A 23,113-nucleotide genomic window follows, 5' to 3' on the forward strand; every position below is an offset into this window, starting at 1 on the left:
ACCCCTGCATACCTGGAATGAATCCTACTTGGACATAGTGAATGATATCTTTGATGTGTTCTTGGATTCAGTTTGCAAGTATTTTAGTGAGTATTTTTTCATCAATGTTCATAAAAAAGATTGGCCTGAAATTCTCTTTCTTTCTTGGGTGTTTGTTAGGATTAGGTATCAAGGTGACTGTGGCTTCATTTAATGAGTTTGGTAGTGTTCCTTCAGTTTCTAGTTTGTGGAATAGTTTGAAGAGTATTGGAGTTAGCTCTTCTTTGAAGGTCTGGTAGAATTCTGCACTGAAACCATCTGGCCCTGGGCTTTTTTTTTTTTTTTTTTTCTTTCTTTTTTGAAGGGAGACTTTTTGATGACACCTTTTATTTCTTTAGGGGATACACGACGTTTTAATTTATTTACCTGGTCTTGATTCAGCTTTGGTAAGTGGCATTGATCAAGAAACTTATCCGTTTCATTTAAATTTTCAAATTTTGTGGCATATAGACTTTTGAAGTAAGTCCTAATGATTGTTTGGATTTCCTCAGTGTCTGTTGTTATGTCCTCCTTTAAATTTCTGATTTTGTTGATTTGGATAGTTTCTTTCTACCTTTTAGTTAGCTTGGATAAGGGTTTGTCTATCTTGTTGATTTTCTCAAAGAATCAGCTCTTACTTTCATTGAGTAGTGAGTAGTTCAGTTTCCATGTGTGTGTAGGCTTTTTGCTCTGTCTGTTATTGTTGAGGTCCAGCTTTACTCCATGATGGTATGATAGGATATGAGGGATTATTTCAATCGTTTTGTATCTCTTGAAGCTTGCTTTGTGAACAACTACATGGTCTATTTTGGAGAAGGTTCTATGAGTTGCTGATAAGTTAAATTCTTTTGTGTTTGTGTGAAAGGTTTTGTAGATGTCTGTTAGGTCCATTTGTTTCAGGCCTCTGTTATAGTCATTGTTTCTTTCTTTAATTTCTATTTTGTTGACTTGTCCTTTGTTGAGAGTGGAATGTTGACATTCCCACTATTACTGTGTGGGATATATGTGTGGTTTCAGTTTTATTAATTTTTCTTTTACAAATATGGGTGCTCTTATATTTGGGGCATAGATGTTCAGAATTGTGAGCTCTTCTTGGTGGAATTTTTCATTGATTAGTATGAAGTGACCTTCCCCATCTGTTTTGATTAGTTTTGATTGAAAGTCTATTTTATTATATATTAGAGTGGCTATTCCTACTTGCTTTTTGTGTCCAGATGCTTAGAATGCCGTCTTCCAGCCTTTTACTCTCAGATAATGTCTATCTTTGTGACTTAGGTGTGTTTCTGTATGCAACAGATTGTTGGGTCTTATTTATGCATCCATTCTGTTAGTGTCTTTTTACTGGAGATTTGAGTCCATTGATGTTGATAAAGATTCAAGATGAGTAGTTGTTAGATACTTTAATTTTGATGTTGGTATTGGTAATGTGTTTGTGTGCTTGGCTACTTTTAATTTTGCTGTAGTTTGGTCATTCATTTCCTGTTTTTTCCTGACAGTAGTTAGCTTTTCTGGGTTGTACTTTTCCTTCTAGTGTCTTCAGTAATGCTGGATTTGTTTGTAGGTATTGTTGAAATTTGTTTTAATCATTGAATATATTGTTTTCTCCATCTATGATTACTGAGAGTTTTGCTGGGTATAGTAGCCTGGGCTTACACCTGTGTTCTCTTAGGGTTTGCATGACATCCATCCAGGTACTTCTTGCTTTCATAGTCTCTGTTGAGAAGTCAGGTGTGATTCTGATGGGTTTGCCATTATATGTTACTTGGCCTTTTTTCCCTTGCAGCTTTTAGTATTTTTTCTTTGTTCTGTGTTCTTACTGTTTTGATTATGTGTTGGGAGGATTTTCTTTTCTGGTCTAATTTATTATGTGTTCTGTAGGCCTCTTGTATGTTTATATGCCTCTCCTTTAAGTTGGGGAAATTTTCTTCTATGATTTTTTTTGTTAAAAATATTTTCTGGGCCTTGCTTTCATCTTTTCATGTTGTCTTGGATTTCTTGGACCATTTGTGTCAGGAATTTTTTAGATTTAACATTTTCTTTGAAGGATACATCGATTTCTTCCATTGTAATTCCACACCTGAGATTCTTTTTCATCTCTTATAGTCTGTTGGTTATGCTTACCTCTGTAGTTCTTGTTTTCTTCCCTAAGTTCTTCTTCCCCATGATTTCCTCCATTTGTGTTTTCTTTAATTTTTTCCAATTCTATCTGCAGATCTTGAAATTTTTTGTTGATTTCCTTCACCTGTCTGACTCTATTTTTCTGTTTTTCGTTCATTCCTTTACCTATTTGTTTGAACATTCTTCTGTTTCTTTTATTTCTTTCAGTGACTTAATTATTTCCTCTCTGAAGGCCACAAACTGTTTGACTGCATCTTTCTGTATTTCTTTCTTTGTATTCCTTTTTTGTTGTTGTTGTTAGTCTTTCTCTTAGGTATATCTTAGGCATGTTGGTGATGTTATTCTGGCTTTTATTTATTTATTAATTAAATTATTCTTCTATTTTTTATATTAACTACAGTTTATTCACTTTGTATCCCAGCTGTACCCCCTCTCTCATTCCCTCCCAATCCCACCCTCCCTTCCTCATCTCCTCCCATTCCCATCTCCAAGTCCACTGATAGGGAAGGGCCTCCTCCCTTTTTACTTCTTTATGGATAACCATACTCTGTTTGACTTTATCTTCCTCCATTTCTTTACAGATGGCCATAATCTGTTTGACTTTGTCTTCCTCTAATTCCTTGCATTTTATGTTTCCTCCATTACATCTTCCTGAATTTCACTTATGATAGGGTGTCCAGGGCTGCTTGACCCTGGATAACTGGGTTCTGGAGATGCCATATTTCTTTGGCTTTTGTTGGTTGTGCTTTTACACTGGCCTTTACCCATCTGGTTATCTCAGGTGTTGGCTCTTAGTTTCTGGTACTTCCTGGAATCCTGGGGTAGGAAGAATCCCCTTGGCAGGAAGATAGTTGTTCCTGTAGGAGACCTCCTTTGATTTTTGGGTATGACACTAAATGGCCAGTGCTTCTCAGGAATTGTCACAGCTCACCTCAGGCATATGGACCTGTGTGGTAGCTGTAGTCATCGGTATTTAGAGGGCTCTCCTCTCACCAAGAGAAGTTCTGGAGACAGCTGCCCTACCACTGGGTTCCTGCTTTGAATTTAGTGGGCTGCTGCTGCTGCTCTTATACTGTGTTTGCTTGTTACAGCCCTCTTGAAGAGGCAGAGAGCCACATGGTTTGGTCAGTTTAGCTAAGGAGACAGCTTGCACCTCGGTGCAGGTCTGGAGCTGCACCCATGGATTCCAGGCTTCTCTAGGTCTGAGGTTAGAGCTCTGTGCCCCAGTACCCAAGTGGTAATCAGTGGGAGGTGAGTGCAGCAACCCTGCATGCAGCAGGAGACTAGAGTCTGGAGCCTGTGGGAGTCCAGAATCTTTTCCAGAGCTGGGTGTCCTGAAGTCGGACCTGATGTTTCACTGACTGTGGGGTTTCCGCTCAACAGGGAGTCCCAGTCTGTGGTGTTTTGGGGTCCACAGTTCAGTCTGGGATTGTGAGTAGAGCACTCATGCATGTTGCTCCCTGCTAGCAACTGAGTGCCTGCAGGAACCTGGGAACTTTTCCTGATAACCTTTTTAGGAGAAGAGGATTCAGCTGAGTGCCCTGAGGTCAGACCTGCTGTTTCCCTCACTGTTGGATTTCTTCCAGACAGAGAAACCCAGTCACTGGTGCCCTGCGGCCCACAGTTCTGTCTGGGATGGTGTGGTACATGTGCATGTGTGAGTGGTTGTACATGTGTATAAATGCTTTCTGCACAAGCCCAGAAACTACATGTGCCTGGTATCTTGGAATCCCCAGAGAGTAGCAGTGTATGGTACATTGAATAAGTTTTATCGCAGTTGAAAATCAGATAGATGCTGAGAAGCAACAGCCTAATGTGGACATAGGGAAACAAAAGTAAAGGTCACATTGTCTACAAAGGTGGCCAATACTGGTTGAAGTTCAGAGGTGAAGGAAGGAGCGGGCTCAGTGGGAAGCTCTGCCTTTTCTCTACTGGAGCTAAGTCAGTACTCCATCTCAGAAAAGCTTTGGTACCAGCAGGGCCTGCCGATTTCTGGGAATGCATTCCCTGCTCTCACTATGAAATGCATCATGAAGAAGCAGTTCCATGTATTCCAAGTCACATTCTAGACTTCAGTTACACGTAAAGAACCAGGTGGCAAAGGAATGGGTGAAGACGTAAAACTAGCACCAGATGTGATGCAAATGACCACAGGAACACTGTTCTTCTGGAACCACATCGTTGTCACTGGCTATCAAGGTTTTCACTAGCCAAGAGTGAACATGAGGGGGACCATAAGGAAAAAGGCACATCTGAACATTCTCACTCTGCTGGAGTGACTGGGTGCCTGTTCAAGTGAGTGCCAAGAAGGAAAGAGCTGTCTTGTATGAGAGCTTCTTGAGTACCACTCAGAGACACAAGGAGGTCTCACCCATTTCATTGCAAATGTCTCAGTTCCCAATTGTGATCATGGAAAGCCTATCTGTTACACCTTCACTCATTGTCTGCCATTTTCAAATCACTTAGTACAGGGACAAACAGCTGGAGAGGTAATACAACAAAAGTCATAGAGATAATATATACACTGTACTTACAATGATGCTCTTTCCACTCATAATATACAATCCAGAAATCCATGTGAGACAGCTTCATTGTCCTCCTCTGGCCCATTGTATGTCACAGGGCCTGGAGGTATAACAGGCACCTAGAGGCTCCTCTGGATTCTAAAGGAAAGAAAAAAAGCATCAAATCCCCACTTGTGGCCAGAAGGCAACTACAAGAAAGCATGAAATCTTGGTGTCTCAGCATTTCTTTCGTGTCTGAATCCTTTCAATTTTTCAGACCCCTGCCTCATGCTGTTTTCCTGTGATAGTCACTCAAGAACTCACTGTCTAAAGGAACCATTTGTACCTAAGCCTATCTTTTTTCTCTTTCTGGCTGCAAGCCCAGGTAGAGTCATTGTCCTAAACCTATAGTCACCTTGGGTTCTTTGAAGAACAGAGACACATAGCACAGGTACCCATCCACTCCCTTTTAACCAGTTACCCATGATGGCCAGGCTACACATCCAGTAGGAGACAGATACCTGTCCTGTAGGGGTAGCAGTATAAAGACTTTTACAGGTGGACTGGCAGAACCAGGCCAGAGGAAGACAACCTCAGCTTGACCTATTTCCAGAATGGCTTCATTACAGATATTCCCTGGCTGATTTCCCTAGTTATTCCACTGTTTAAACTTAAACATCATATCAGTATCAGGATAATGACCTTGGGACCACAAACCCCAGTATCTATCTCTCTTCCCAACATGGGCTGCATCACCTTTCATCTCTTCAAGTGGTGCTGCACTGGGTAGCTGAGCCAAGAATTTTGAAGTGGTTGTGGCTGGTGGGTTTACTGTAAACCATTTTGATTTACAGGGATGGCTGTATCTTCATTTCTCCCATGGAAGGTATAGAATGAGGAATGAAATCAGTTTTAAGGGTCTCAATGAGTCCTGAGAGATAGACCACCACGTATAGGATGCACATGGCTATACTAAGTATGTCTTCTCAAACTCCCCATTTTTGAAAGGCCCTACTCTTGTCCCAAACCAAAACTCTCTGGGCTAGGAAGACTGGAAGAATGTTTCCTGGATTTGAACATTCACATTACTTTTGACTCAAGAAATTTCGACATAAGAGAAAACCAGGTAGGTAGCTTGCAGGCAACATTCTCTTCTGTCTGTGTCTCCCCAGAGCCAATCTTTAAGTCTTCTCTCCACTGCTAGGATCAAACACCAGCTGTAGCTTTCTTTCCCCTGCCCACAACTCCACTGGATCCCACAGACCATCTCCTTCTAACCTCCCTCCCCTCACTGGTTGTTTTATCCCATCCCCAACCCTAGATGGTACCCCCTCCTAAACCATAAGCCCCACCTACCAGAACACCAGGTAACAGGTAGGCTGCCCACAGACCATCTCCACTCTCTCTGCTCCATCGTTCCCCCAGACTCATCCCCAGCTCTGCAGAACAACACATTAGTTAGTCTTCCCTGCCCCCACCCCTGCTCCCATCTCCTGGGGAACTCACAGGAAACTACCTATTGGTCACTCCTAGATCCCTCCCTCAACTTGTTCATTGGTCCCAGACCCCAACTCCAGCAGACACCCCCTGCTAACCAAAGGCCATCTATTCCCAGGGTATCAAGTAGGTTTATAGATACCCACACCTCCACTACTTCTAATGAGATCCAGTCCCCAAAGTCTAGTTCCATCTCTGTAGCAGGAAAGCTGCTGTGGTCTCCCTTTCCTCTCTGACCCCATCCCCAATGGACTGCAAAGACATTCTCCTCCACTCTTACTTCCCTGAAATTCATCTCAGTATACCAGTCTCCAACACCAGCAGGCATTCCTTGTGAACACCCCAGCTGAACAGGTCAGGAAATCAGGCAACACACAGCCATCACATTCCCTTAAGGCCAGAGAGGGAACATAAGCCCAAGGCACAAAACACCACTCAATAAAGACAAGACCAGATAACAGACCTTAAAACAGATTTTATGAATATCATAGAGATGCTTAAAGAAGAGATGATTAAATCCCTGAAAGAAATCCAGGAAAACACAAACAGTGGAAGAAAAAGAAAAAAACACTACTCAAGAACTGAAACAGCAAATAGATTCAATAAAGAAAACCCACTCTGAAAATTCTGAATGTGAAAAATTTAGGCATTCCAAGATGAACTATAGAGGCAAGCTTCAACAATACAATACAAGAGAAGGGAGGGAGGATCTCAAGTGTTGGAGATGCAGTAGACGAAATGGATACATTAGTCAAAAAATTATTCTAAAAAATCCTGACTTAAAACATCCAGGAAATCTGGGACACTCTGTGAAAAGACAAAACCTATGAATAATAAGTGTAGAGGAAAGAGAATATGCCCAGCTCAAAGGCCCAGAAAATGTTTTCAACAAAACCATAGAACAAAATTTTCCTAACCCAGAAGAGATTCCTCTACAATTACAAGATGCATACAGAACACCAAATGAATTGGAACAGAAAATAGAGTACCCTTGCTACATAATAATGCAAACACTAAATGTACACAAAAGAAAGGATAGTAAAAGATGCAGGAGGAAAAGTTCAAGTAACATATAAAGGCAGACCTTTTATAATTACACAGGCCTTCGCAAGGGAGATTCTAAAACCAGAAGAACATAGACAGACTTTAGGAGATCACAGATGTCAGCCAAGACCAACAGACCCTAGCAAAACTTCCAATCATGTTTCTACCTGTGGCTAAAATAAGATATTCCACAGTAATATAAAATTTAAACAGTATCTATGTACAAATCTGGCCCTACAAAATGCTCAATACCCATCCAGAAAGGCAAAGAGGTGGACATCAAAAGAAGGAGAAAATAGGGAACAAGTTAGGAGATTCCCACAGAGGGCCTCTGAAAGGCTCTGCCCTGCAGACTATCAAAGCAGATGCTGAGACATATGGTCAACCTTTGGGCAGAGTGCAGGGAATCTTACGAAAGAAGTGGGACATAGCAGCATCTGGAGAGGACAGGAACTCCACAAGGAGATCAACAGAACCAAAAAAAAAAAAAAAATCTGAGCACAGGGATCTTTCCTGAGACTGATATTCTAACCAAGTACCATGCATGGAGATAAACTAGAACCCCTGCACAGATGTAGCCCATGGCAGTTAATTCACCAAGTGGGTTCCATAGTAATAGGAACCGGGACTGCCTCTAACAGGAACTGATTGGTCTGATCTTTATTCACCTCCCCCTGAGGGGGGAGTAAACTTACCAGGTCACAGAGAAAGACAATGCAGCTAATCCTGATGAGACCTACTAGACTAGGATCAGAAGGAAGGAAAAGAAGACCTCCCCTACCAGTGGACTTGGGGAGGGGCATGAGTGGAGGAGGGGGAAGAAGTGGTGATTGGGAGGGGAGGAAGGAGGGAGCTACAGGGGGGATACAAAGTGAATAAAGTGTAAATAATTAAAATTTACAAAAAAGTTGCTAGAAGAAAAACTCCAACCTATGGTGGTTAACTACATTCATGAAAATAGAGAAAACAAATAATGTTCTGCAAAAAAATCAAAAGAAACAGGGCACACACAGATGCACACATGCATGTGTGTCCACACCCACATGCACACACACACACACACCTGCACACACATACACACACAAACATACACACACACAATCACACACAGATGGCCAACACCAATAACAAAAACTAAAGAACAGGAATCAACAGTTGTTGGTCATTGATATCTCCCAATATCAATGGTCTCAATTCTCCAATAAAAAGACACAGAGCAGCTCCTGCAGCTAGCCCAGACTGCTGTGATGATCATGCATGTGACTTCTAAGTTCTAGCAGCAACCAGCTCCAGATGAGGCAATGGCTTACCTACCCACAGACTCAAAGAATGCATGCTTCTTTATTATCCTGACATGACTTCTTCAAAGTCTTAAGGGAACTCATTAATGCACTTCCTCTGCATTGACTTATTCTCATTTCACTTGTATGAAGTAGACACTCAGCCCCTCTATGTTATAGACGTGGACAGTGGTAGGAAGGTGAAGTAACATGTTTAAGGACATTCACTAGGGAATGGAAGGAGCAGGATTCAACGCAAAGCAGGAGGAAGTCAAGGCATGGCTTGGAGTCACAATATACTGTTTCCTGTTGGAGGACAAAGTACAGAGCAAGGCAAAATCTTGAGACAGTCATTCTGTTGCATCTCGGGGTGTCTGTAGTCACAAGTATGCACATGTCATGGAGAGAGTGTGATGGACAAAGGACAGTTTTCAGGAGTCAGTCCTTGCCTTCCACCTTGCTGGAGCAGGGCCTCTCTTGCTTTAGCACTGTGCAGCATACTCTAGGCTGGGTGGCCCGGGAGCTTCCCGTCTCTGTGTAGAAGGACTGTGCTTACAGAAGCAGTGCTAATAAATGTGGTGTTTATGAGGGCTCTGGGGTTGGAACTGAGGTCAGACGTGCAAGGCTAGTGGTTTTACCCAGTGGTTTTATCTATCTCCTCAGCTTGAAGAAGGTAGATGTTAAGTCTCTCCCCACTCCTTCTTTATCCCCCCACCTCAATCCTCATCCTGCAGACTCATATGTGAGATGGTAACTTTGTGAGGTGGCACATGTATTTAATTAATTGGTTATGGTGATTATTTCAAAATGTATATGGCAATTGGTATTCTTTAGTTGTACACACACAGTTTAAGAGCTGGGAACAAAAATACCTATAGATAAAATATGCACATGTTTGGTTTAGTTGGTTTTTGCCTTGAGTAAAATTGAACAATTATATCTTATAGTAGTTTTGTTTACAGAAACTGTTTCTTTGAGAAAACAAATAAAATCCTCCTCTCTTGCTTAAAAAAAAAAAAAAAAACAAAAACAGAGTAGCAGAATGGACGTGAAAAAAGGGTCCATCTTTCTGCTGCATTTAGAAACAAACCTTAACATCAAGGATTGACATCACTTTAGGGTAGAGGTTTGTAAACAAACAAACAAAAAAAGATATTCCAAGAAAATGGTCCTAAGAAGTAAACTGGTGTAGCAAGTTTAATATCTAACAAAATAAACTTTAAGGCAAAACTAAGCAAACACATAAGGAAAGACACTACATAGTCACCAAAGGAAAAAATCACCAAAGAGGACATTGTAGTTCTTAATACCTATGCCTCAAATTCAAGGGCACCTACGTTTGTAAAGAAAACACTACCACAGCTTAAATCACACACTGACCCACACACTTATAGTGGAAGATGTCATTACCCCATTCTCACCAATGGACAAGTCATCCAGACAGAATCTAAATAGAGAAATACAGGACCTTATTGAGTTTATAAATTACACAGACCTAACAGACAGTTACAAATCCTTTTGCACAAATACAGAAGCATATACCTTCTTCCCATGTAACTATCTCCAAAACTGACCACATACTCCAACACAAAACAGGTTTCAACAGATTTTTTTAAAAAAATTAAAAGAGCTCTCTTCATCCTATCAGACTACCAGGGATTAAAGCTGGATTTCAACAATAACAGTAACAACAAAAAGCTCATAGAAACTGAAAATTCCTCTACTGAATAAACAATGAGGCAAGAGAGAAATAAGAAATTAAAAATATTCTAGAATTCAATGAAAACGAAGGCACAACATACCCAAACTTATGAGACAATGAATGAAAAAGTGCTAAAAGGAAAGTTCATAGAACTAAATGCCTATACCAAAAAAGTGGAGAGATCTCATACTAGCAACTTAACAGCATATCTGAAAAGCCCTAGAATAAAAAGTTGTCACACCCAGGAGGAGTAGACAGTAGGACATGATCAAACTAAAGACTGAGATCAATACATAGAAACAAAATAGAACAATGCAAAGAATCAGTGAAACAAAACGTTTGTTCCTTGCGAAAATCAAGAAGATAGACAAACCCTTAGGAAAACTAACTGAAAGACAGAGAGAATATCCAAGGAATATCCAAATTAAGAAAAATCAGAGACAAAAAACAGGAACAAAACAACAGACACTTTAAGAAATTCAGAGAATCATAAAGATATACGTTAAAAACTCAAACAAATAGGAAAATCTAAAAGAAATGGACAATTTTCTCGATAAATATAACTTACCAAAGTGAAACTGAGACCAGACAAGCAATTTAAACAGATCTATAAACCCCAGGGAAATAGAAGTAGGTGATTAGCATCTCCCAAACAGTCAAAGCCCAGGGCCAGGTGGTTCTAGCACAGAATTCTAGCAGACTTTCAAAGAAGAGTTAAGGCCTATAGTCTGTAAATTATTCTGCAAAATAGAAACAGAGGAACTATGCCCAATTCATTTTATGAAACCACAGTTACTCTGATACCCAAACTACCTAACGACTCAACAATAACAACAACAAAATAAAAATCACAAACCAATTTCCTTATGAACTTAGATGCAAAAATACTTAACAACATACTTGCAAACAAAATTTAAGAACACATCAAAAAAAATCATCCACCCTGATTACATAGGTTTCATCTCAGAGATGGATTGATGGTTCACCATATGAAATCTGTTAATTTAATCCAACTTATAAAGAAACTGAAAGAAAAAAATCCACATGATCATATTAGATGCTGAAAAAGTCTTTGACAAAACCGAACACCCTTTCTTGATAAAAGTCTTGGAGAGGAGCTCCACAAGGAGAGCAACAGAACATAAAAATCTGGGCACAGAGGTCTTTTCTGAGAACCATTCATGGATATAACCTAGAACCCCTGCTCAGATGTAGCCAATGGCAGCTCAATATCCAAATGGGTTCCCTAGTAAGGGGAAAAGGGACAGTCTCTGAAATGAACTCAGTGGCTGTCTCTTTGATCACTTCCCTCTGATGGGGGAGCAGCCTTGCCAGGTCACAGAGGAGGACAATGCAGCCAGTCCTTATGAGACCTGATGAGCTAGAGTCAGATGGAAGGGGAGAAGGACCTCCCCTATCAGTGGAGTTGGAGAGGGGCAAAGGGAGGAGATGAGGGAGGGAGAGTGGGACTGAGAAGGAATGAGGGAGGGGACTATAGCTGGGATACATAATGAATAAACTGTAATTAATATAAAAAATAAAAATTTAATAATAAAAAAGTCTTGGAGAGATTTGGGATACAAGGGACATTCTTAAATATAATAAACAAAACTTACAGAAATATTTTACCCAATATAATTAAATGGAGAGAAACTCAATGCAATTCAACTAAAATTAAGAAACAAACTAAATTCAACTAAAATCAGGTTTCCACTCCATATCTACTCAATATAGTAATTGAAGATTTAGATTGAGCAATAAGATACATGAAAGACATCGAAAGAATACAAATTGGAAAGGAAGAAGTCAAAGTATTGTTATTTGTGTATGACATGATAGTATTCATAAGCGACTCGAAAAATTCTACCAGGCAACTCCTCCTACAAGTGAGACACATCTTCAGCAAAGTGGCAGGACACAAGATTAATGAAAAGTTATCAGTAGCCCCTCCTATATACAAATAAGAACTGGACTGAGGAAAATAATCAGGAAAAAATATTCTTCACAATAGCCGCAATCACTATAAAATATCTTCAGATAACCCTACCCAGACATTGAAAGATTTACATGACAAAAGTTCAAGTTTTTCAATTGTCGAGCTATATTTTAGGTAATTGGACTGGAGAATTCGATACTACCATGGAGCAGCTGAGAGTGGCCATTGTCACAGTAAATTCTACCAGAGTGGACGCAGGACTAGCCACAGGATTATCATCATGGATTGCTGCAGCCATGAATCATCTGAAGGAATGGGTGGGCATGGGAGCGTTAGCAGGCCTTCTGGTGTTGGTCTCCTTGGTTTGCCTGTGGTATATATGCAAGATTAGAGTCTCACAACAGTGTGATGCAGCCATGATCATTCAGGCCTTTACAGCCATTGAAGCAGGACATTCTCCCCAAGCATGGTTGGATACCATAAAAAGCTAAAATGTTACGCTCAGGATGCGAGGCTAAGCACTGCACTCAGGGTCAGCCGCTTTCGACCCAGAGAAGAGCATGTCTGGTTGCATGCGGGTTGATGCCCCAGGTCCCGCCTCTGAGAAAATAGGTATCGGTCGGGTCTGATGCTCTTTGGGTGGATGACACCTAAATGAACATCAGTACAAAGTCCCAATTTATTTCTAATATCAGAGATCAGACCTCTACTCTTGCCTGATGCGTCTAAAACAAAAAGGGGGAACTGTAGAGAGCTGCGGAATGCTATGCCTTAAAGATGGAGCTGGTTTCCGCCTTCCACCTTCCCGATGGTGAGTGCTCTCTGTCACGAACAATTCCACATTTGGCTAAGGCTGAGGATCTGGCTTGCTTCCATGTATGTGGACCTATCTGCATTGCCCACGTGGCACGCCTGGGTTGGCTACCCAGAGGCTAATTAAGCTGTGGGTTGGCTTTCCCCAGGGTCAGAAGATTGTTCAAGGTTCCTGAATAAACTGCATTGAAAAAAAAAAAGTTCAAGTTTTTGAGGAAAGAAATTGAAGATGTCAGAAGATGGAAAGATTTCCTATGCTCTTGGATCTGTAGGATTAACGTAATAAAATGTTAATGTAAAATGCCCATCTTTCCAAAACAATTTACAGAGTCAATGCAATTCACATCAAAATTACAACATGATTCTTCACAGACATTGAGAGAACAATTCTCAATTCCATATGGAAAAAAAAAAAAACAGGATACCTAAAAGTATCATGTACAGTAAAAGAACTTCTGGAAGTATTACCATCCCTGATCTCAAGCTGTATTACAGAGCAATAGTAATAAAAACGACCTGGTATTGACATAAAAAGACAAATTGATAAACGGAATTGAATAAAAAACACAGACAGACACCTGGTTTTTTTTTTTTTTTTGTTTGTTTGTTTGTTTGTTTTAATAAAGGAGCCAGAAATACACAGGAAATAAGACAGCATCTTCCATATATGGTGCTGGTCTAAGTGGATGTCTGCATGTAGAATAATGGAAATAGATTCTTATTTCTCACCCTGCACAAAACTCAAGTCCAAGTGCATCAAAGACCTCAACACAATGGTAGAAATGCTGAAACTGACAGAAGAGAAAGTGGAGAATAGCTTTGAATGCATTGACACAGGAGTCAACTTCCTAAACAGAATACTGATGGCACAGAACAACAATTAATGAATGGTATCTCCTGAAACTGAAAGGCTTTTGTAAGGCAAAGGACACCATCAAAACGACAAAATGGAAGCTCACAGAATGGGAAAAGATTTTCACCAACTCCACATATGACTAATAGCCAATATCTATATCTATATCTAAACTTAAACTATGTATCAACAAACCAAATACTCCAATTAAAATATAAGACACCTGGGCCCATGGGGTCTCACAGAGATTAAACCACCAACCAAAGAACATACACGGATTGAACCCAGGCCCTCTACACATATGTAACATATGTACAGCTTGTTTTTCAGGTGAGTTCACTAAAAATGGGAGTACAGGCTGTCTCTGACTTTGCTGCCTGCCTTTTGATCACTTTCATCTAGCTGGGCTACCTTGTCTAACTAAGAAGAGATTAGTCCTGCTGCAATTTGAGGTACTAGGGTGGGTTGGTAACCCTTGGGGCCCTCCCCCTTCTCTGAGAAGAAGGAATAGGGGGAATAGTGGCAGTAGGCATGACGTTAGGAGTGGTTGGAGATGACAGAAGGGGCTGGGATCAGGCCGTAAAGTGATTAAATAAATACATAAGTGAACAAAAGTAAAATAAAAAATAGGCTACAGATCTAACTAGAGAATTCTCAACTGAGGAATCTCAAATATCTGAGAAACACTTAAAAGGACTTTGACATTGCATCTCACACCCATCAGAAACTCAAGTAGCAGTACATACTGGAGAGGATGTGAAGAAAGGGGAAAACTCCTCCACTGCTGGTGGGAGTGCAAACTTATATAGCCACTTGGATGTCAATATAGTGGTTTTTCAGAAAATTGGGAATGGATCTACCTCAAGACCCAGCTATACCACTCCTGAGTATGTACCTATAGGACACTTCATCCTATCAAAAAGATGCTTGCTCTGCTATTTCCATAGCAGTTTTATTCATAATCACCAAAGACTGAAAAAGCTAGATCCCTTCCCTCAAGAGAAGAATTAATAAAGAAAATGTGGTGTACTACTGAACTGTTAAAAACACTGACATCAAAAAATTTACAAGCAAATGAATGGAACAAGAAAAGATCATCCTGAGTGAGGCAACCCAGACCCTTAAGGACAAACATGGCATGCACTCACTTTATAAGAGGATATTAACTATAAAGTAAAGGATAGCCATGCTATAATCCACAGACAAAGAGAGGCTAAAAAAATGAGGGCTTAAGGGAGGACACAAGGATCTCTCTGAGAAGGGAAAATAGAATAGATTTTAAGGGTGGACTGGGGTTGGGGACAAGAGCAATCAGGTTTGGGGGGTGGGAAAAATACTGAGAGAAAAGACTAGAATTAGGGCGCATTTCCTGGATGACGTTGAAACCTGAGAACTCCATGGACTCTACAAGTGTAATCCTAGTGAAGAATCCTAGTATGAGGGACATAGAGTCTGAACTGGCCATCTTCTGTAACCAGGCAAGGCCTCAAGTGGAGGGATTGGGACACCAGTCAGCCACAAAACCTTCGATCTGCAGTGTGTCCTGCCTTCAGACTTCTGGCACAGGAGTCTAGCATGATGCCAAAAGGCCAGAGAGAGTCCATCTAGCAACTGATGGAGCAGATACAGGATCCCACACCCAAACATTAGGCAGAGCTGTGGAGTCCTGTGGAGAATGGGGAGAAAGGATCAGAGGAATAAGAGGGGTCAGAAACACCACAAAAACCAAGCCCATAGAATCAACTGGCTGGGATTTATTGACACTCAAAGAGATAAGGGAGCCAACAAGCATCTGACCTAGGTCTTCTGCATATATGGTATTGCTGAGTGTTCTTGTGAGATTCCTAACAGTGGAAGCATGTGCTGTCTGTTTCACTTTTCCTTGCTCTGGAACCTTTCTCCTCCTACTGGGTTGCCTTGTCCAGCCTTGATGTGATGGTATGTGCCTGGTCTTATTGTAGCCTGTTGTGCCAAATTTGGTTGATGTCCCAGGGAGGCCTGCCTTTTTTTCTGAGGGGAAGAAGAGGAGATGGATCCCAAGAAGAGGAGAGTTGTGGAAGGAAGGAGAGGAAACAGCAGTCATCACATACTATATGAGAGAAGAATTTAAAATGGAGTACAGATCTAAACAGAGAATTATTGAAAGGAAATGAAGATATAACAAGGAAATGTTCACCTTCCTTGGCCACCAGAAAATGCAAATCAAAACAACTTTGAGATTGTTCTCTTACACCTGTTAGAGTGGTTAAGATCAACACAAATCACAGCTCATGCTGGCCAGGATGTGAAGTAAAGGGAGCACTCATCCATTGCTGGTGGGAGTGAAAGCCAGACACTATGGAAACCAATACATTGGTTCCTCAGATAGTGGCAAATCAACCTACCTCAAGATACAGCTATACCATTTCTGGTCATATACTCAAAAGTGTAATCTTACAACAAGGACACTTGTTCAACAGTGTTCATTGCTGTTCTATTCATAACAGCCAGAAACTGGAAACAACCTAGATGTCCCTCAACAGAAGAATGGGTAAAGTAAATGTGGCACATTTACACAAACGAATATTACTAAGGTTAAAAAATGACATCATGAAAATTTAAGGTAATGGATGAAACTATATATACATATATATTAAAAATAGCATGGGCTGGAGATGTGGCTCAGAAGTTAAGAGCTCTGGCTGCTCTTCCAGAGGTCCTGAGTTCAATTCCCAGCAACCACATGGTGGCTCACAACCATCTATAATGAGATCTGGTGCCCTCTTTTGGCATGCAGTTGTACATGCAGGCAGAACAATGTATACATAACAAAATAAGTAAATCTGAAAAAATCCTCAGTGAGGTAACCCAGACCTAAAAAGATAAATAAGATATGGATTCGCTCATAAGTGTATCTTTGCCAATAAATAGATAATGAACCTACAATCCTTAGTCCCAGAGAGGTTAGGTAAAGAGGGGGCATCTAGGGAGATGCATGGAACTCCCTAGGAGGGGGAAATGGAATAGATTTTAAATGCATACTGTGAGTGGATGGGGACAATAGTGAAGGGTGGAGAATCAGGTGGGGGTGATGTAGTAAGAGAAAGTGTTAACACAGCTGGAATTGGGGGGCACTTGAGAGGTGCAGTGGAAACTTTCAAAAATCTAGAAGGTGATTCTAAGGAGGACTCCCACTAATGGGAGATAAGATTCTTGATTGGCTGTCTAATGTAGCAAACTGAGGCTTAGAGTAGTAGTACTGGGTTGTATTCAGTCCAGGTGTTGGCTAAAGAGGCCCCATGGAAACTCCGAAACAACACGTTTGCTGTTTCTAAGAAAAAGGATTGCTCACCACATGCTTACAGGTTGGCTCCACTGAGAAGGTCAACATCCACACAATTAATTGAACATGAAGAGGTCAAGGGAGGAACCTTCACCTCTGTGTTCTAGTCTCCTTGGTGGTACTCTGCAGAGAACAGGGATGTGGGGCTTGATGACACAAACCAAGCCACAAAACTTTGACACTTCTATATTGTCTTCAAAATATGCTAGGGCAATGGTAGCACAGAACCTGTGGAAGTAGACAACAAATGCCTGCTTTGACTTCAGGCCTACTTCAGATCCCAAACCCAACACTGCTAGGAAATCAAGAACCAGAGACTAGGTAGTCCAGACACCTAGGGTAAAACCAAACACTACTCGTCTTTAAAACAAAAAAATAGTAAGATTATTCCTAATGATACTCTGATATACTCAGACTAGTGCCTTATCCAGTCATCACCAGAGAGACTTTGTCTAGCAGCAGATTAAAACAGATGCAGACACCAACAGCCAGACATTACAGGGAAAGAGCCTAAGCTGGACATTTCCATCAAATCTCTCCCCTCAAAACTCAGGAAATCCCATGGAAGTGGAGGCAGAAAGAATGTAAGAGGCAAAGGGTATGGAGGACACCGGGAGTATATGATCTCATGCCTCAACTAAGCAGGATGCATACTGGCTCCCAGAGACTGAAGCAACAAGTATGGCCCTACATAGGTCTGTACCAGGTCCTCTACTTATATATTATAGCTATTAGCTTAGAATTTTTATGGGAAGCCTGACTGTGAAAATGAGTTAGCTTCTGATTCTTAGTCCTGTTTTTGGGACTCTTTCCTCCTGTTGGGTTGCCTTGTCCAGTCTCGATGTGATGGGTTTTGTTTTATATTATTTTTCATGTTTGGTTGTCATCACTTAGAAGCTTGTTACTTTCTAATGAGACAGAGGCAGTGGATTCAGAGGAGGGGGTGTGGGGAGGAACTAGAAAGAGTAGTGGGAGGGAAAACTATAACCAGGATACATTATATGAGAAAAGAATCTATTGTAAATTAATGGGAAAAAAGGAAAACTGTGACATAAAGCTAATGATGCTTGGATTGTATTAGACACATATTGAATCAAGAGAATAATATTTTTTAAAATGCCTCTTATTTAAGTTGTGTGTATGTGGGTAGGGGACTGGATCTGCATGTAACTACAGTGACCATGGAGGCCATAATAAGCCATGTGATACCATGGAGCATGCTAGAATTCTGGGCACGAAGGTTTCTGGAACCAAAACCTAGTCCTCTGCAAGAACAGCACAGACTGCTCTCAACTCCCATGCTCTCTGCATTGTCTTATGCTCACAGAACATCTTGGACATCTGAGGTCCTTTCCCATTACCCTAGGCACACCCAATGTCCTTCATGGTTGTCTCAACAAAAAGTGGGACAAACTTTGTCAATAGAACACAAGGTCTGAAGAAATCTCAGGACTGTGAGGAGAAGCTTAATGGAAGTTTGAAGGGCTTTGGCCCACGAAGGTACAGTCTGATGAACTCCCTCTAATGGTCAAATCATCAGATAGTGTCAGGAGGTCCTCTCTCTGTTCTTTCCACCTTCAGTGGCCAGATATCACCAGGGGGACTTTCTGTCCAGCAGCATGCTGGAACCTGGTCCAGTTGTAGTGAGACCCTCACCAGACCAGGTGCACACCAAAGGCTAGGCATTAACCCTTCCTCATGTGTGGAGCAAACACTCAAAATGGTGTAGATACCTTTCTGAGCTCTCGGGGTTCACTGGAGATGGTGGAGAGATCCTAGCATGGATGCAATTGGAAACAGGTCTGTTGCAGGATATATGATCCCATTGCGAACACAGACATTGTGAACTGCAAAAACTGTTTCTAACTGTGGTGTGGCTCAGTCTTTGATCTTTGATCTTTGATTCTGTTTACTGTAAACAAGTAGTTGTGGTGTGGCTCAGCCCTAGCACACACTTTCAATCCAAGAGCTACATAAAGTCAACCACCAGGTCAAGAGGCAGAACAAGTAAGCAGCTGACAAGGAAAGAACATAAGTAAAACAGAAAGGAGGGACATTGACTTAGAGGGTATTTAAGACAGTGTAAAGAAGGAAAAAGGGCTTCTTCTTCCTGGGACCTGAGCTAAACAGGAAGAACTTTTTCTTTCTGGGAAGTAAGCCAAGTAGGAAGGTCAACTGATTGCTTTCTCTGCCTCTGAGCTAGTAGACTTTCACCCCCTGCATCTGGCTTCTGAGTCTTCCCTGATAAAATCAAAAGTCTGAAATTTACTTTCTTTATAACATGGATCAGTCATAGGTGAAAGGATCTGTACCTGGTGTGTAACAAGAATGCCCATAGCCACCTGGAAAAGGGGAGCATGTGCTCATGATGGTTCCCCATTTTCCTGAGCAAGTTTGTGAATGAGGGTTTTCATCCATATACGACAGGGAGCAGCAAGAGAGCACTGGGGATGGGGAGAAAGACTCATATGTAAAAGTCTTGCTGAATAATGTGGGTGTTTATTCCATAGAACATGGGTATTGATCAGGGATTTGTGTGTGCACATAGAATGGGTCATCAGGGATGTCCTGAGCAACCACTAGGGCAGAGGGGTTGCTGTGAGGGAACCTGGTCAGTATATATGAAACCCCTCTCCCTTTTGAGCCTTGTTCCTAAGTGAGGGAAGTGTGACTATGAAAAATCTCACAGGCACATCATAAATTTCCATGGGGGAAGTAGAACAGAAAGTCACAACTATAGGTCAGTGTGTTACTAGAAGATGAGTGTTCTTGGTCTGGGAGCAGGTATAAAGGACACACTGTAAAAGACAAGCACTTCATTTTTCTTTTCTCAGTCTCTGGGCATCAAGGTCAGATCAGTTTTTGACACTAAACCCTGGAGACAGGGTAGAGGAGGTGGAAGATGAGAAAATCACCTGATTCCTATCAGAATACTACCTGAAGTAGGGCCTCAGTGTATAGAACCTCCCTGTTCTTAGGAGCTAAGGAGCCAGTTATACTACACAGATTCCCAAAGGACTAACATCTTCCTGGAGATTCTCAGGAAAAGGAGGACCCTCTCAGCCACAGATCAGGAATTAGGGAATTGGGGCACATGACCCAGGGAAAGAGGTAAACCTGGTGGCTGCCTGTGGCTCTTTTGGATCAGGGAGCCAGGGAAGGGAAAGTGGCGAGGGAACCAGACATTCTCAGCCATGCATGCAGTTCCGTCTTGTGGAGAGTGGCAACAAGGAGAAAGGGGAAGAAAAGAGAGAGACAAGGGCATGGAGAGGGAGTGCTAATGGTACAGGTCCTTTTGCCCTGGATGAGCTGTCACTGTCCCTCTACCAGACACTTAAAGAAGGGCAGCTCCCAGTAAGAACAGCTCATTGTCCTGGGGGACTCTAGTGGATGTTCCTCCTTTGCTATTGCCTTCATGTCACACCAAAGTGTCATTTTGACCAGGGCCTGTCTGTCCATGCCAAATAGGAAGTAGTTCTCTGCACAAAGAGCCAAAAGGATCTCTGCACCTCTGCCTTGAAGAACAGTGACTGTGATCTGGGTAACTGGATCTTAAAAGATCTGTTGTCCTCCCTGGCACTGACCATTTGGAAAGCAGTGTTAGGAGTTGTTAGGAATCAATTTCTTAACTGTTGAAATAATGTGTCACAGGTCACTGGATCACCCTGAAGCAGTCTGATGGTTGCGGGGGGGGGGGGGGCTTTTCTTTTATTTATTTATGTATTTATTTATTTATCTCTGTCTCTTGTTCACTCTCCCAACATACCATATATCTGTGATTGCCATGGTTGAGCATGGCCTCCTAAAGCACACAGGATATGAACTTTCTTCTCTAAATAGCAGAGGAAGGAGTTGGTGAGATGCTTAGAGGTGGGGCTACAGGGAAGTTGTGAAGTTAAGGCCAGTATGCCTGCAGATGGCCTTTCCTGTGCATCTGCATTGTTTCTGTAAGTGTCCTTTGTGAGCAGATACATGTTTGAGGGGCTGCACATGCCCCAGCAGAAATGTGTGTTGTTAGAGTTTCACACATTCTTCAGGGTTTGGTCCCCTTGTCAGTCTTTCTCTTAGATGTGTAGTTAGTGTTTAAGCTGGGCTTGCTGGCTTGTGATACCAACCTGACTAGTCAGTGACCCAGCAAGCCTAAGATCCTGAGGGCAATCCTCTAGGCCTGGCTTTCTACTACTGAACCTAGGTACTCATCCTTGTGCTGAAAAGCACCATTAATGTCTGATTTTACTCCCCAGACCCTTCTTTCTGGAATTTCATAGGTCTAACTGGAGCCTGCAGAGGTCTTGTGCTTGCTGTCTAAACTGCTTTGAGCTCATATGTGCAGCTGCCCTTGGATGGCCACACATCCAAGAAAATTTAGGCAGCACAAATTGATCTTCAAGGGCTTAAAAAGAAAAAAAAAGTCAAAGTTTAAGTGAATGTGGAAGGTTGGGTGGATCTGGGAAGAGTTGGGGTAAGGGGATGAATATGATGAACATACATTGACCCTACGGAAGATGCTCAATACTTATTCAGAAGGGCAAACAGGATAGCCATCAGAAGTGGGAGAAGACAGGGAACAGGACAGGAGTCTACCACAGACTCTACTAATCAGGATATCAAAGCAGATGCTGAGACTCATAACCAAATATTGGGAAGAGTGCAGGGAATCTTGTCAAAGAAAGGGGAGATAAAAGACCTGGAGGGGACAGGAGCTCCACAAGGAGACCAACAGAGTAAAAAACCCTGGGCCCAGGAGGCCCTGCAGAGACCGATACTCCAACCAAGGAGCATGTATTGGAGAGGACCTAGAACCCCTGCTCAGATGTAGCCTACAGGCAGCTCAGTCTCCAAGTAGGCTCCCTAGTAAGGGGAGCAGGGTTTGTCTCTGACTGAACTCAGTGGCCATCTCTTTGATCACTCCCTTAGGTGGTGCAGCCTTTCCAGGACAGAGAACAAGACAATGCAGCCAGTCCTGATGAGACCTGATAGGCTAGGATCAGATAGAAGGGGAGGAGGTCCTTCCCTATTAGTAGAATAGGGCAGGGACATAGAGGGAAAGAGGGAGGGAGGGTAGGACTGCGAGGAGATGAGGAAGGGGTACAGCCAGGATACAAAGTGAATAAATTGTAATGAATAAAAAAAGAAAAAAATTCAAAGAACCAGTAAAGATGATTTTAAAGGTATTTGATAGAAGTCATGAACCCAGAGCCTCTCCCTCACTTCCTATCTCAAAAGAGTGTGTGGTCTCCCTGTAATATGCATTCCTCCAGCGAGCTGATGCTATGGTGCTTGGGTTCGCAGCCTCCAATACTGTGACCTTGGTACTGTAGCCATTCATTAATGAAAGAAGAGTTTCCTTAGGCATGATACTACTCATCCTCCGGAGTCTCATTAATGCTAGAATGTTACCAGTCAGAGGATATTTAAGTCCAGAATACAAATCATTTCCTCTGATACTTATTGAGCAGCAGAGGAATTCTAGGAAACAGAAGAAATGAAAATCTGAGATTAATGCCTGGCAAGATGGTCATCCCATGTGTCCCCAAGCCTTTTGTCTTTTGTTCAGTTCCTGGAGCCCATGTGATGGATGAAGAGAGCAGACTTCCCTGTATTGTCCTCTAATATATACATGTGCACCCAAGCATACATCTATGTGAACACACACACATACACACACATATATACACACAATTTTGAAATGTAAGAAAACCAGAAAAATTTGGTGATTATGTCCTTGAAAGCACCTGACTTTATGACACTCAGGAAAGATGCCATCTCCATGTTCCCAAGTTCCCAGGAATATAAGGAACTCAGTTTGGAAAGCATTGCTTGCTCTACCCAATGCCTCTCCCCAGCCATGCACAGCAGCAGTGAAAGACAAGGTAACAGACATGTTCCCACAGACTGGCAGAGACCCCAAGAACCACTTTCTGGTGACCCATTTATACACATGCACTTTCTCCCAAGTGTGATGTCCCATCCTGTATCCCCTCTGTTGATTTCACTGGACAATACATTTCATGACACTTAGAGCC

At 41.8% G+C, this 23,113-nt stretch overlaps 1 protein-coding gene across 1 annotated transcript in view; it reads right to left on the minus strand.

The window, feature by feature from the left end:
* Window positions 1-6,060: 6,060 nt before the first annotated feature.
* Vcf2 (VCP nuclear cofactor family member 2) overlaps window positions 6,061-23,113 on the minus strand; it is a 152,808-nt gene continuing 135,755 nt past the window's right edge. Inside the window, exon 3 of the transcript XR_009588458.1 lies at window positions 6,061-6,079. The gene's annotated coding sequence lies outside the window, so the exon portion shown is untranslated. The remainder of the gene's footprint in view (window positions 6,080-23,113) is intronic.

This window comes from Meriones unguiculatus, chromosome X (assembly GCF_030254825.1).
Source record: "Meriones unguiculatus strain TT.TT164.6M chromosome X, Bangor_MerUng_6.1, whole genome shotgun sequence".
NCBI lineage: Eukaryota > Metazoa > Chordata > Mammalia > Rodentia > Muridae > Meriones > Meriones unguiculatus.